Below are 13,544 nucleotides of genomic sequence, written 5' to 3'. Positions count from 1 at the left end.
ACCTCAAGGAATCTCTATACTGTAACATAGAGGATTCTACATTTTCTTGTTCTCTTCTCTTTCATATGAGCAGGAGCAGAGACAAAGGCATTCTTGTTGAAGCTGACCCTGAACCTGAAAGGACCTTGAAGCGAAAGCTAAGAGAAGCTAAGGCACAACTCTCTGTTGAGGACCTGACCGAATTCTTCAAAGAAGAAGAACCTATGGCAGCCGAAAACAACAACAATGCCAACAATGCAAGGAAGGTGCTGGGTGACTTTACTGCACCTACTCCCGACTTCTATGGGAGAAGCATCTCTATCCCTGCCATTGGAGCAAACAACTTTGAGCTTAAGCCTCAATTAGTTTCTCTAATGCAACAGAATTGCAAGTTCCATGGACTTCTATTGGAAGATCCTCATCAGTTTTTAGCTGAGTTCTTGCAAATCTGTGACACAGTCAAGACTAATGGGGTTGACCCTGAGGTCTACAGACTGATGCTATTCCCTTTTGCTGTAAGAGACAGAGCTAGAATATGGTTGGACTCTCAACCTAAAGAAAGCCTGGACTCTTGGGAAAAGCTAGTCAATGCCTTCTTGGCAAAGTTCTTTCCACCTCAAAAATTGAGTAAGCTTAGAGTGGAAGTCCAAACCTTCAGACAGAAGGATGGAGAATCCCTCTATGAAGCTTGGGAAAGATACAAACAATTAATCAGAAAATGTCCCTCAGACATGCTTTCTGAATGGAGCATCATAGGTATTTTCTATGATGGTCTCTCTGAACTATCCAAGATGTCTTTGGATAGCTCTGCTGGAGGATCTCTTCATTTGAAGAAGACGCCTACAGAGGCTCAAGAGCTAATTGAAATGGTTGCAAATAACCAATTCATGTACACTTCTGAAAGGAATCCTGTGAACAATGGGACTAGTCAGAAGAAAGGAGTTCTTGAGATTGATACTCTGAATGCCATATTGGCTCAGAATAAAATATTGACTCAACAAGTCAATTTGATTTCTCAAAGTCTGTCTGGAATGCAAAATGCACCAAGCAGTACTAAGGATGCTTCATCTGAAGAAGAAGCTTATGATCCTTGATGGGAATTATTTCGGAGGAGACAAGAATCTCTTCAAAAAAACCCAAAACTAACCGGCAAGTGCACCGGGTGTCATCAAGTAATAAAACTCACGGGTGTGAGGTCGATCCCACAGGGATTGAAGGATTGAGCAATTTTAGTTTAGTGGTTGAATTAGTCAAGCAAATCAAGATTTGGTTGATTGAGTTGCAGAATTTAAATTGCATTGAAAGTAAAGAGAACAAGAATTAAAGTGCTGAATCTTAAAGAACAAGAAATTAAATGGCCGAAACTTAAAGAGCAAGTAATGTAAATTGCAAGAATCTTAAATGACAAGAAATGTAAATGGCTTGAAATGTAAAGAGGATTGGGACTTGGATTTGCAGGAATTAAACAAAGAAACAGTAACTTGCATCAAACAGGGGAGTAAATGAGATTTGGGATTTAATTGAATTCAAACAGAGAGGTAAAATGAACAATTAAAGCAAGAACATAAAATTGAAATGGTAAAATTGGATCTCAGGACCCAGAGACTAGAAAACCAAGTCTAGATCTCAATGCCTTCCTAGATCCAACAAGAACAATAGCAAAGGAATTGTAAATTGCAAAGAGAATAGATGAGAAAGCAATTAACCGAACTGGAAATTTAAATTGCAATGGAAATCAAAAGAGAGATCTAAGGTGAGATTGAAACAGAATTCCTTCAATTCTCCAACCCAAGATCAAAGACAATTGTAATTGAAATTAAAAGCAATAAAACTAAGAGGAAGAGAATGGAATTCTCCTTCCCCAAACTAAGAAACTAAAGATCACTCTCTGTAACTAAAATTGAAAGGAAAGCTCTATGAAAAATTCTAAAAAGGGAACTCCCTGAATGAATTGAATTCTAGCCTATTTATACACTTTCTTCAATTGATCTTCAAGCCTTGAGTTGGGCCTTTGCTCTTGGTGGAATTGGGTTGAAAGAGGCCTTGGTTGATTGCTCTTGAAGTTTGGAAAGAGACCCAAGTGAATCAATTGAACCGGATGTGAGTTTTGCAAAGTTGGGTTTTTAAAGTTAGCCTCAAAGTTAGGGGCTAACTTCATGGCTAACTTTTTTTAGCAGCAAACCCCATTCTCTGCACTTCACGTTTGGGCCAACGTTAGGGGGCTAACTTTGACCCTAACGTTGGCCTTGCTTTGAGTTGGAATGGCGCCAACGTTAGCCTCCAAGTTAGGGGCTAACGTTGGAGCCCTGGAGAACAAAATTTCATGCCAACGTTAGCCTCCAAGTTAGGGGCTAACGTTGGCGCTAACGTTGGAGCCCCTGGGAGACATTTTCTCATGCCAACGTTAGCCTCCAAGTTAGGGGCTAACGTTGGCGCTAACGTGGCTAACCCCTGGGAGCAATTTTAGTTCCCAACGTTAGCCTCCAAGTTAGGGGCTAACGTTGGGGCTAACTTCAATTCCAACTTCATTTGTTCCTGGTTCAATCTCCCTTGATTCATTGTCTCATCTTAGCTTCTAGCCATTCCTTCTCACTTCAATCCTTTTCCAAGCTTTCTTCACCTATCATAAATCAACCAAACACATCAAAGCTATGCTTGAAATCATGAGATGATCATTCTATCCTAATATGCACCAATTATGGCATCAAACCTCATGAAAAAGCATTAATTCACATATGGTTGATTAAATCAAAGGAAGCATGAAAATCTACCTAAATTAGCTTGCTTAAGCCTCAAGAAAGTGCATAATCTAAGTGAAATTAAAAGAAAAAGACTAGTGAAACTAGGCTAAGATGACTTGTCATCACAACACCAAACTTAAAGCTTGCTTGTCCCCAAGCAAGAAATGACTTATTAAGAAGAAAGAATGAAGTGGAAGATAATGTTCATGCTAGCAGAAAGTTATTTGGAAGTTCATGGGATTTTGTGTGGATATGCAATGCTCACTCCTTATTGATTCTTAGGCTTAGAAAGTCTCCTTCAAGTTTCAAGCACCCTACTGCTATGCCCTCTCATTATTTCTTCATACTTGGCTATTTACTTTGTTCAAAGCTTTATTTGAGTGTCATGTGTAACAAGTTCATTTTCTTTTCTGCATACTTGACACATTATTCACCATGGACACTTGGCTCACCTTTCCTCTTAAACATTGATGCCCAGCACCTTTTGTTTTGGTTACTAAATGCCTTGTAGTTAGGTTGCTCTTGATAGTGGATTTTCAGCTGATGATCCCGGATTAGTTAATCCAAGTCACCGAGTGTTGAAGCACTCCAAAGAGCTTAATAGTCCAAGCAGATCCTAATACACAGACACCACAGGCATATATTTGTGGAGGTTCAAGCTATTGGTGTCTAGCTTTGTTTCTTTTTTTGTTTTCTTTGGTTCTGCCATCTTTTGGCTATTCCTTTTCTTTCTTTCTTTTTGTTTTTCTTTTGAACCAAGGATTTTCTTTATTGGGATTCATAGACAGCAAGTCACTCTTTGCTTCGAAAGAGACATCCTAGCCCTTTATTCACTAAAGTGAGTTTTTATACAATCACACACATACCACCACTTACTATTATTCTACTTCTTTCTAACAATGACTATCTCATGCCACATTCAAACATTTCTTTTATTGAATTAAAGATGCAGGGGACAGACATTCTTCTTGTTAAGTGAGAGTAAACACACAAGCATACTCTTAGACTAGCTTATTTATTGTAGAGATCAATTCCTCTTGTATTAAAAGAACACATTAGCAAGACATACTAGAACTCCCAAATTAGAACATTTCTCAATAGCAAGAAACAAGTGTAGATACAACCTGTTAGTTTGCAGCTTGTTTGTTCTTCCTCCTGTTATGCCCCCTTTTTAGTCATAATGCACAATGTCTTCAAATGGTGGCTAATTTCCTGCATACTCATCAAAAGTTGCTTGCTTCTCAAGCCTTTAGGTAGCAGGTTAGTATGCAAAGATTGGTTATGGCCTCTTGAACTTACTTTGGTGTGTGAACACCAAACTTAGTCCCTTGCCACTATTTCCCTTGCATCAGATTAACCATATGTGGAATCCTTTTTGTCTTTGCTAAAAGTAGTAAAACTAAAGACTAGAAAACAAACAATGGCTGAATAGTTTATCTGATTGCTCGGAGCTAGCGAATCTTTATGCAGGGAGTTAGAATGTGCTTTTAAATGAGATTTTGGTGGGACACCAAACTTAAAATCTTTCATTCTCACTTAGATTGTTTTGGTGTGCAACACCAAACTTAGCTCCTTGCACTACATATAAAAATACTCAATCTTTTTATTGAAATAGTTAGGAAAGAAAACTACCTTAGGTTGGGTTGCCTCCCAACAAGCGCTTTTTTATTGTCATTAGCTTGACATCTTCTGTTTTTGCTTCAAGGGGGATTTAGGCTCTGAACCTCTGCTTCTTTGTTCCATTGCCCTCCTAGGTAAAGCTTTGCTCTATGTCCATTTGCTGTAAACCGATTCTTTGTTGCTTCATCTAGCAATTCAATACTCCCATAAGAAAAGACCTTAGTCACCAAGTATGGACCTGTCCATTTAGACTTAAGCTTGCCAGGGAATATCTTGAGCCGTGAGTTATACAAGAGAACTTGTTGTCCAGGTTTGAACTCTTTCTTCAAAATCTTCCTGTCATGCCATCTTTTGGCTTTTTCCTTGTATATCTTGGCATTTTCATAGGCTTCTAGCCTAAACTCATCTAGCTCATTCAGCTGCAACAATCTTTTTTCTCCTGCTGCTTCAGAATCCAGATTTAGAAATTTGGTGGCCCAAAAGGCTTTGTGCTCGAGCTCTACAGGGAGATGACAAGATTTACCATATAACAATTGAAATGGGGACTTCCCAATGGGAGTTTTGAAGGCTGTTCGGTATGCCCAGAGTGCATCTTCCAACTTCCGAGCCCAATCCTTTCTTGTGCTACCAACTGTCTTTTCTAGGATCTTCTTCAATTCCCTGTTTGCCAATTCTGCCTGTCCATTAGTTTGAGGATGATATGGTGTGGCTACCTTATGAATAACTCCATATTTGTGGAGAAGTTTCTCCATTTGTCTATTGAAAAAATGACCACCACCATCACTGATGAGACCCTTGGGTACTCCAAATCTAGTAAAAATGTGCTTCTTTAGGAATTGAAGAACAATTTGTGCATCACAGGTAGTTGTGGCTATGGCTTCCACCCATTTTGAAACATATTCCACTGCTACCAAGATATATTTGAATGAATAAGAGGATGGAAAGGGTCCCATGAAATCAATGCCCCATAGATCAAACAATTCCACTTCCAAAATGAAGTTCTGTGGCATCTCATTCCTTTTTGTTAATCCTCCTGCTCTTTGGCATTCATTGCATTGGTGGACAAACTCCCTGGCATCTTTGAAAATGGTTGGCCAATAGAACCCACTTTGTAGTATCTTTGCTGCTGTTCTTTTTGGACCAAAATGTCCACCATATGTAGAGCCATGGCAATGCCATAATATGTCTTGCATTTCACTCTCAGGGACACATCTTCTAATTATTCCATCAGAACACCTTTTGAACAAATAAGGTTCATCCCACAAGAACTTCCTTGATTCATTGATCAGCTTCTTCACTTGTTGCTTAGTGAATTCTTGAGGTATCTTCCTTCCCACTTTGTAGTTAGCTATATCAGCAAACCATGGTGTTTGTTGGATCAGCATAAGATGTTCATCTGGGAAGCTTTCATTCACAGGTAGTGAAGCCGTTTGGATTGTTTCTGGTGGCAGCCTTGACAAATGATCAGCAACTAGATTTTCGGTGCCTTTCCTGTCCCTCACTTCAATGTCAAATTCTTGTAAGAGTAGAATCCACCTGATGAGTCTTGGTTTGGCATCCTGCTTTGACATCAAATACTTGAGAGCAGCATGATCAGTATAAACCACAATTTTAGACCCTATCAAGTATGATCTAAACTTATCAAATGCATAGACTACAGCCAACAATTCCTTCTCTGTTGTAGTGTAATTTTTTTGAGCTTCATTTAATACTTTACTTGCATAATATATGACATGATGCAAGTTTCCCTTCTTCTGTCCAAGTACAGCACCAATGGCAATCTCACTTGCATCACACATGAGTTCAAATGGCAAATTCCAATCCGGAGGTGTGATGATTGGTGCTGTTGTGAGTTTCTGTTTTAAAGTTTCAAAAGCATGCTGGCACTCTTTATCAAAAACAAAAGGTTGATCAATCATCAAAAGGTTGCTCAAAGGTTTGGCTATTTTAGAAAAATCTTTGATAAACCTTCTATAAAATCCTGCATGCCCCAAGAAACTTCTAACAGATTTCACATTAATTGGTGGAGGGAGTTTTTCTATTATCTCAACTTTTGCCTTATCAACCTCTATCCCTTTTCTTGAAACTTTATGACCAAGAACAATCCCCTCAGGTACCATGAAATGGCACTTCTCCCAGTTCAGAACCAAGTTAGTTTCTTGGCATCGTTTCAAGACAAGAGTTAGATGGTTTAAGCAAGTATTGAAACTATCACCAAAGACAGAGAAGTCATCCATGAAAACCTCTAAAAATTTTTCAACCATATCTGAGAAAATGGAAAGCATACACCTTTGAAAAGTGGCTGGAGCATTGCATAATCCGAATGGCATTCTTCTATAAGCAAAAACTCCAACAGGGCATGTGAATGAAGTCTTCTCTTGGTCCTTTGGATCCACCACTATTTGATTATACCCGGAATAGCCATCAAGGAAGCAATAATAAGCATGGCCGGCCAACCTTTCAAGCATTTGATCAATGAAGGGAAGTGGGAAGTGATCTTTGCGTGTGGCATCATTCAACCTCCTATAGTCAATACACATTCTCCACCCTGTCACAGTTCTGGTGGGAATGAGTTCACTCTTCTCATTAATGATGACTGTCATCCCACCTTTCTTTGGTACCACTTGAACTGGGCTTATCCATGGGCTATCAGAGATGGGATATATGATTCCTGCATTCCATAGTTTCATTACTTCCTTCTGGACAACTTCCTTCATTGCAGGATTGAGTCTTCTTTGAGGTTGAATCACTGCTTTGGAATTGTCTTCCAAAAGAATCTTATGCATGCATACTATGGGGCTGATGCCTTTCAGGTCATCAATAGTCCATCCCAAGGCATCCTTGTGAGCTCTGAGTACATCAAGAAGCTCTCCTTCTTCTTTCTTTGTCAAAGCTGAATTGATGATCACCGGGAGGCTCTCTGAAGTGCCAAGAAATGCATATTTGAGATGAGAAGGTAATGGCTTCAGCTCTTGCTTTTGCACCTCTTCTTTCTTACTTGGTTCCACTTCTTTGTTTATGAAAGCCTCAGCCACTTGTTCTTCTATTGTATTTTGATCTCCTTCTTGCTCTTGAGAACTTTCTTCCAGCATTTCTTCCACCAAACTCTCTATCATATCCACTTTTGCATAATCCTCTTGCTCAGGGCTATTTTGCATTGACTTGAAAACATTTATGATCATTTGTTCATTATGGACCCTGAAGACCATTTCTCCTTTTTCTACATCGATGATGGCTCTTGCTGTGTGTAAGAACGGCCTTCCCAAAATGATTGAGTCACTTCCTTCCTCTTCAGTATCCAAAATCACAAAATCTGCTGGGAAGATGAATTCCCCAATCTTCACCAACAGATTTTTCACAATTCCATTGGGTGTCTTAATGGATCTGTCAGCCATAACTAATGACATCCTGGTGGGTTTGAGCTCTTCTATATCAAGTTTTCTCATCATCGAGAGAGGCATTAAATTGATGCTGGCACCAAGGTCACAGAGAGCTTTGTTAAGAATTGTTTTTCCAATGGTGCATGACACTACAAAGCCACCCGGATCCTTGAGCTTTGGGGGAATGCCCCGCTGAATCACAGCACTGCATTCCTCTGTCAGTAATATGGTTTCCTTCTCAAGCCAACTTCTCTTCTTATTGATAAGGTCCTTCAAGAACTTGGCATATAAAGGCATTTGCTCAAGTGCTTCAGCTAGAGGGATATTGATTTCCAGCTTCTTGAAGGTCTCAAGGAATTTGTGGAAATGTTGGTCCTTAACCTCCTTGTTGAATCTCTGAGGATATGGTAGCGGAGGTGTGAGGTGCTTTTCGATCTGCTGCTTTCCTTGAGTCTTTTCCTTTGAGCTATGTAGCTGGTTCTCCTGTTCTTTGAGTTTCTCATTGTTTTTGGTTGGCACCACAACTTGCTCTTCAGCTTGATCTGCTTTTATTTGCTTCTCTTCCTCTGTTGGTTCCTTGATGATCTCCTTTTATTTCCTTGGAGTGTCATTGTTGCTCATCAATATTCTCCCACTTCTCAATTGTATTGCCTTGCACTCCTCCTTAGGATTTGGGATTGTGTCACTAGGTAGTGAGCTTGAAGGTCTCTCAACAATCAATTGTTTGGAGATTTGCCCGATCTGTCTCTCTAGGTTCTTTATGGAAGCCTCATGATTTTTGTTTGTCATTTCTTGGAGTTTCATCATTTTTTCTATCATGGTTTCCAAGTTGGTGATTCTTTGGGGTTCAAGTGGTGCTTGTGGTGGGTTATGAGATGTGGTTGGTAGATGATAGGAATTTTGATTAGTGGATTGGTACTGGTTGGGGTTGGGGTAATTGGTTTGGGGTTTTCTATAGGTATTTTGGTTGGTTTGTTGCTGGTTGAAATTTTGATTGTGTCTTGGGTTGTTTTGGTTTGAGTTTCTCTGCCATGGTTGTTGGTGGTTTTGATTGTGAGCATCTCCCCATCTGAGATTGGGGTGATTCTTCCATGAGGGGTTGTATGTATCACCATAAACTTCATTTGAATTAGAATGCATATACTGAACTTGTTCTTGCTGTGGCTCTTCTTGAACTTCTTCATTCTGTCCCCATGTGGATGATGGTTGGCTAGTGTTGACTGCTGCAACTTGGAGGTTGTCAATCCTCTTGGTCATTTGCTCAAATTGTTGTTGAATTTGCTGCTGCATTAGTTTGTTTTGAGCCAGGATTGAATCTACTCCTTCTAGCTCCATTACTCCTCTTCTCTGTGATGGTTGGCGACTTCTTTGATGAGCAAAGAAGTATTGATTGTTGGCCACCATATCAATCAGTTCTTGAGCCTCCTCTGCAGTTTTCATGAGTTGCAAGGAACCTCCAGCTGAGTGATCCAAGGATTCCTGAGACTTCAGTGTTAAGCCTTCATAGAAGTTTTGCAGCTTCTCCCATTCATTGAACATGTTGGAAGGGCATTTTCTGACTAGAGCTTTGTACCTCTCCCATGCCTCATAGATGGGTTCATTCTCCATTTGTGTGAATGTTTGTACCTCGGCCTTCAACCTTATAACTCTCTGTGGTGGATAAAACTTGGCAAGGAACTTGGTCACCAAGTCATCCCAATTGTTGATGCTGTCCCTTGGAAATGATTCCAACCATTGTGTAGCCTTATCCCTGAGAGAGAATGGGAATAGCATTAATTTGTAGCTGTCAGGAGGTACTCCATTGGTTTTGACAGTGTTGCATATCCTCAAGAAGGTGGATAAGTGTTGATGTGGGTCTTCAAGTGATCCTCCACCAAAAGAGCAATTATTCTGAACCAAAGTGATGAGTTGTGGCTTGAGTTCAAAATTATTTGCATTGACATTTGGAGCCAAGATGCTGCTTCCACAATGTCTAGGATTGGCAAAGGTATAGGAAGCCAAAACTCTCCTCTGAGGAGGATTTTCATTGTTGTTGTTTGCTCCTCCTGGTGGATTAGTTGAATGTTCCTCCATCTCATGAAATTCTTCTTCAGATTCCTCTTCTCCAACAATATTTTTTCCTCTTTCAGCTCTCCTTAACCTTCTGAGAGTCCTCTCATCTTGTTCATGAAGGTTTAGTGTGCTTCTTCTTGTACCTGACATACAAGCATGACAAAAGGAATTCACAAACCAGTGATGTTTCAATTTACTGCTAAATTGAAGTTTTAGTTAGTTTAATCAATATATCAAACAGTTAGTGGGTTAGTCAAAATTAAAGAAAAAGTGCTTGATCTAAATTTACCACCTCACTTAATCATTGTCAATCTAATCAATCCCCGGCAACGGCGCCAAAAACTTGATCGGAATTATTTCGGAGGAGACAAGAATCTCTTCAAAAAAACCCAAAACTAACCGGCAAGTGCACCGGGTGTCATCAAGTAATAAAACTCACGGGTGTGAGGTCGATCCCACAGGGATTGAAGGATTGAGCAATTTTAGTTTAGTGGTTGAATTAGTCAAGCAAATCAAGATTTGGTTGATTGAGTTGCAGAATTTAAATTGCATTGAAAGTAAAGAGAACAAGAATTAAAGTGCTGAATCTTAAAGAACAAGAAATTAAATGGCCGAAACTTAAAGAGCAAGTAATGTAAATTGCAAGAATCTTAAATGACAAGAAATGTAAATGGCTTGAAATGTAAAGAGGATTGGGACTTGGATTTGCAGGAATTAAACAAAGAAACAGTAACTTGCATCAAACAGGGGAGTAAATGAGATTTGGGATTTAATTGAATTCAAACAAAGAGGTAAAATGAACAATTAAAGCAAGAACATAAAATTGAAATGGTAAAATTGGATCTCAGGACCCAGAGACTAGAAAACCAAGTCTAGATCTCAATGCCTTCCTAGATCCAACAAGAACAATAGCAAAGGAATTGTAAATTGCAAAGAGAATAGATGAGAAAGCAATTAACCGAACTGGAAATTTAAATTGCAATGGAAATCAAAAGAGAGATCTAAGGTGAGATTGAAACAGAATTCCTTCAATTCTCCAACCCAAGATCAAAGACAATTGTAATTGAAATTAAAAGCAATAAAACTAAGAGGAAGAGAATGGAATTCTCCTTCCCCAAACTAAGAAACTAAAGATCACTCTCTGTAACTAAAATTGAAAGGAAAGCTCTATGAAAAATTCTAAAAAGGGAACTCCCTGAATGAATTGAATTCTAGCCTATTTATACACTTTCTTCAATTGATCTTCAAGCCTTGAGCTGGGCCTTTGCTCTTGGTGGAATTGGGTTGAAAGAGGCCTTGGTTGATTGCTCTTGAAGTTTGGAAAGAGACCCAAGTGAATCAATTGAACCGGATGTGAGTTTTGCAAAGTTGGGTTTTTAAAGTTAGCCTCAAAGTTAGGGGCTAACTTCATGGCTAACTTTTTTTAGCAGCAAACCCCATTCTCTGCACTTCACGTTTGGGCCAACGTTAGGGGGCTAACTTTGACCCTAACGTTGGCCTTGCTTTGAGTTGGAATGGCGCCAACGTTAGCCTCCAAGTTAGGGGCTAACGTTGGAGCCCTGGAGAACAAAATTTCATGCCAACGTTAGCCTCCAAGTTAGGGGCTAACGTTGGCGCTAACGTTGGAGCCCCTGGGAGACATTTTCTCATGCCAACGTTAGCCTCCAAGTTAGGGGCTAACGTTGGCGCTAACGTGGCTAACCCCTGGGAGCAATTTTAGTTCCCAACGTTAGCCTCCAAGTTAGGGGCTAACGTTGGGGCTAACTTCAATTCCAACTTCATTTGTTCCTGGTTCAATCTCCCTTGATTCATTGTCTCATCTTAGCTTCTAGCCATTCCTTCTCACTTCAATCCTTTTCCAAGCTTTCTTCACCTATCATAAATCAACCAAACACATCAAAGCTATGCTTGAAATCATGAGATGATCATTCTATCCTAATATGCACCAATTATGGCATCAAACCTCATGAAAAAGCATTAATTCACATATGGTTGATTAAATCAAAGGAAGCATGAAAATCTACCTAAATTAGCTTGCTTAAGCCTCAAGAAAGTGCATAATCTAAGTGAAATTAAAAGAAAAAGACTAGTGAAACTAGGCTAAGATGACTTGTCATCAATCCTGAGAACCCTTCAATGGAAGAGGTGAATTACTTAGGAGAACCCTATGGAAACACCTATAATTCTTCATGGAGAAATCACCCAAATCTCTCATGGAAGAATCAAGAGAGACCTCAACAAGGTTTCAACAACAATAATGGTGGAAGAAACAGGTTTAGCAATGGCAAGCCTTTTCCATCATCTTCTCAGCAACAGACAGAGAATTCTAAGCAGAACCCCTCTGACTTAGCAACCATGGTCTCTGATCTAATCAAAACCACTCAAAATTTCATGACTGAAACAAGATCCTCCATTAGGAATTTGGAGGCACAAGTGGGGCAGCTGAGCAAGAAAATTACTGAACTCCCTCCAAGTACTCTTCCAAGCAATACAGAAGAAAATCCAAAAGGAGAGTGCAAGGCCATCAACATGGCCGAATTTGGAGAGGAAGGAGAGGAAGTGAACGCCACTGAGGAAGACCTCAATGGGCGTGCACTGACCTCCAATGTGTTCCCCAATAAGGAACCATGGGGAATCTGAGGCTCAAAATGAGACCATAGAGATTCTATTGGACTTACTTCTGCCTTTCATGAGCTCTGATGAGTATTCTTTCTCTGAAGAGGATGAGTATGTCACTGAAGAGCAAGTTGCTAAATACCTCGGAGCAATCATGAAGCTAAATGACAAGTTATTTGGAAATGAGTCTTGGGAGAATGAACCTCCTTTGCTCACCAAAGAACTGGATGACTTGTCTAGGCAGAAATTACCTCAAAAGAGACAAGATCCTGGGAAGTTTTCCATACCTTGTACCATAGGCACCATGACCTTCAAGAAGGCTCTGTGTGACTTAGGGTCAAGTTTAAACCTCATGCCTCTCTCTGTAATGGAGAAGCTAGGGATCTTTGAGGTACAAGCTGCAAGAATCTCACTAGAGATGGCAGACAACTCAAGAAAACAAGCTCATGGACTTGTAGAGAATGTTTTGGTAAAAGTTGAAGACCATTACATCCCTACTGATTTCATAGTCCTAGAGACTGGGAAGTGCATGGATGAATCTATCATCCTTGGCAGACCCTTCCTAGCCACAGCAAAGGCTGTAATTGATGTTGATGGAGGTGAACTGATCATTCAAGTGAATGAAGAATCCTATGTGTTTAAGGCTCAAGGATATCCCTCTGTCACCATGGAGAGGAAGCATGAAGAGCTTCTCTCAAATCAGAGTCAAACAGAGCCCCCACAGTCAAACTCTAAGTTTGGTGTTGGGAGGCCACAACCAAACTCTAAGTTTGGTGTTGAACCCCCACATTCAAACTCTAAGTTTGGTGTTGGGAGGTTCCAACATTGCTCTGAGTATCTGTGAGGCTCCATGAGAGCCCTCTGTCAAGCTACTGACATTAAAGAAGTGCTTGTTGGGAGGCAACCCAATGTTATATTTTATCTATTTTCTTTTGTCATTTTATCTTATTTTGTAGGTTGATGATCATGAGAAGTCACAAAATCAATTGAAAAAGCAAAAACAGAATGAAAAACAGGAAGAAAAATAGCACACCCTGGAGGAAGAACCCACTGGCGTTTAAACGCCAGTGAGGTTAGCAGTTGGGCGTTTAACGCCCAGTCTGGCACCATTCTGGGCGTTTAACGCCAGAAAGGGGCACCAGACTGGCGTTAAACG

At 40.0% G+C, this 13,544-nt stretch overlaps 1 non-coding gene across 1 annotated transcript; it reads right to left on the bottom strand.

Annotated features, from left to right (window-relative positions):
* Nucleotides 1-608: 608 nt before the first annotated feature.
* LOC130952454 (small nucleolar RNA R71) lies at nucleotides 609-716 on the bottom strand. The gene has a single exon (XR_009074634.1). It is a non-coding gene; the product is annotated as a small nucleolar RNA R71 (small nucleolar RNA).
* Nucleotides 717-13,544: the final 12,828 nt, after the last annotated feature.

This window comes from Arachis stenosperma, chromosome 9, assembly GCF_014773155.1.
Source record: "Arachis stenosperma cultivar V10309 chromosome 9, arast.V10309.gnm1.PFL2, whole genome shotgun sequence".
Classification (NCBI taxonomy): Eukaryota; Viridiplantae; Streptophyta; class Magnoliopsida; order Fabales; family Fabaceae; genus Arachis; species Arachis stenosperma.
The sequence above is the reverse complement of the archived record's forward strand: the minus strand, read 5'-3'. Positions and strand labels throughout refer to the sequence as shown.